The sequence below is a fragment of the Pteropus vampyrus genome, unplaced genomic scaffold (assembly GCF_000151845.1).
Source record: "Pteropus vampyrus isolate Shadow unplaced genomic scaffold, Pvam_2.0 Scaffold159, whole genome shotgun sequence".
Taxonomy (NCBI): Eukaryota; Metazoa; Chordata; class Mammalia; order Chiroptera; family Pteropodidae; genus Pteropus; species Pteropus vampyrus.
This window is the reverse complement of record NW_011888940.1, coordinates 178,568-181,044: the sequence shown is the minus strand read 5'-3', so window position 1 is coordinate 181,044 and position 2,477 is coordinate 178,568. Positions and strand designations below refer to the sequence as shown.

At 50.3% G+C, this 2,477-nt stretch overlaps 1 protein-coding gene across 1 annotated transcript in view; it reads left to right on the top strand.

The window, feature by feature from the left end:
* The window catches only part of KIF26B (kinesin family member 26B), a gene marked incomplete at its 3' end in the record, with an annotated part of 197,171 nt that overhangs the window by 190,207 nt on the left and 4,487 nt on the right, over positions 1-2,477 (top strand). The gene's annotated exons all lie outside the window — the stretch shown is intronic.

Here is a 2,477-nt window from a genome sequence, read left to right as displayed (position 1 = left end):
TTTTTGCATTTGTGAACTTTTTGTTGATGACTGCATTGTTTAAAATGCACCCCCACGTGTAGCATTGAGGTGCCGTCTACTGTTCCTTAGTGCAAGAAGGCCGTGGTGGGCCTGACAGAGGAAATATGCGTGTCAGACAAGCTCCGCTCACGTATGTCATTGTGCCGTTGGTGTGATTACGATGCTAATGAAGCAGCAATTTGGTGCATCCAGAAAAAGGAAGAGGAAATTTGCTGATCTGTACATCAGGCTGCTCTGGAAAATGCTAAGGTAACATCTGAAGTACACGATGAAGCTCTGGAAAAGTGGCTATATTCGTGGATTCATAAGAGGACAACTGATTAAATGACAAAGTGTAGCGGACAGTATCGCTGTGAGGCTGAAAGCCACAGAAACGTACGGCCATGTTACCCAGGGCCAGGAAAATGTTAAAGCTTTATCAGGTAGGGCTTTATTATAAAGGAATCGTGCATCTCATTTATTGTTTGTAAGAAGTACATATTAAAGAAGGTATCTTAAAAGAGAAGAAGGTTGTATTGAGCAACTGACAAATTCTCGTGACGGAGCCCACGGGAACCTCACCCGTGTGTTCCTCCTGGGAGCGGTGGCCCCACCTTCACCACCTCAGTGTCCACAGAGATTTAGTGGAGCCTACACCACAAATAATGAGAACGGACCGCATGCGATCACGGCGTAACCCTGATGGACCCTGTCTCCCACTCCCCACGTTGAAGGCAAAGCCCAAGGCTCGTCCAGAGCCAGCATCTCCACTAACAGTGTCTGCCAGGCTGTCTGGCCGTCAGCTCTGCTGGTGTCTGTGACGTCCTGCTGGATATATTTTGAAAGGAGTCACACGTTTTATAGACAGGTCTCACCCCTCCTCCACACCCCCATTTTCTTGTTCTCTCAGTTTGGGTTGCTCTAACAAAATACCACAGACTGGGCAGCTTAAACAATGAAAATTTATTTCTTACAGTTCTGGAGTCTGGGAAGTCCAAGGTCAAGGCCCTGGCAGGCTCGGTGTCTGGTGAGGACCCACCTCGTGCTTCCTAGATGGCCATCTTGTTGCCGTAACCTCACACTTGGCAGGGGTGAGGGAGCTCTCCAGGGTGCCTTTTATAAGGGCGCTGATCCAGTTCATGAGGGCTCCACCCTCGTGACCTAATCAAAAGCCCCATCTCCTAATACCATTGCGTCGGAGGTTAGGATTTCAACATATGAATTTGGGGGAAGACATAAACATTCGGCCATAATAGTCTGCTTTCTCCACTTTTGTCACTGATTATTTTGCTTGAAGGGAAACCCTGATATATTTTTAAACTGCCCTGGAACTGAGCCAGAGCGGGCTCAGCAGCCCCTAACCGACACCTTAATTGGTCCCAGATGGGAAGGAAAACCCTATTGCTCACTGAAGACCTGTGCAGGTCATGTGTGAAATGGCTCCCCCACGTCCAAGGTCTGATCTCGACTGACAATGGCCTTCATCTCTGCCGAGCTGGACGATCCCTCTGCAGGGAGCTCTGCCGGGGGTGGCTGACTGACGACAGCCTGACAAGGACATGGATGGGCGGACAAATCCGTCACCTGGCCTTACGAATGCAATGGGGGGATGTGAACACGGGCGTGGGAAACAAAGAAACTGCTTCCGCCTTCAGGGTCACGGAAAGCTCCAGAGATGAAGTGATGTGTGGCGGAAATTGAGAGGATGCGTGTTGATGGCGACGTAAGCAGAGCCTTTTCAAAGCAAGGATGCTGGGACACATATCAGGATGTTGGGACACGTATAAGGATGAGAAAACACGAGCCATTCCTCCAGGTCGATGTTCAAGGAGCCTAGAAACACAGTCTGCAAACTCCTGGGCCTCGTTATCACAGCTCAGGCCTCTGGCTCCACACAGCACCTGAAAAGTCCCCAGAGGAAGCCTTTCTAGAAAGTTCCGTGTGCTATTATTGATTGAGTACTTGGGCCTATGCGTGTGTTTTGCCTCTTGTCAGGGGCAAGAATACTTTCACGACTGTTCTGTGCAAATACGAGGAATAGGAGACACAAGCAGTTAAGTTACTGCCGCTCCTCGGCCAAGGAGCTCTGCATGTGCTACAAACACATAGGTCTTCGATGCACGTTCATGGCCGGGGAACCTCTTCCCGAGGCAGGAATCGCCTGTGTGCAGAAACTTGCAGAACAGGACCGCGTGTACAGACAACGTGCCAAACCGCCAGCCACAAAGCCGCCTCCCTCTCCATCCCTTCCTCTCGTTTCTATTCCCAGGTCTCGTTACGTGCAGTGTCCTGTGCGTGCACACGGACGCACAGGAAGACCCGTCCCGGCCAGGACAGAAGCGCCAAGGGAGGTGTTTTGCATGAATTCCGTCCTTGGGGTTAGACCTACTGGCTCAGCTGCCAACGACAAATAGGCCCCCACGTGCTAGACCATGAGGTTAATTAGCATATGCCATTAAAAAAAAGAAAGAGAGAAA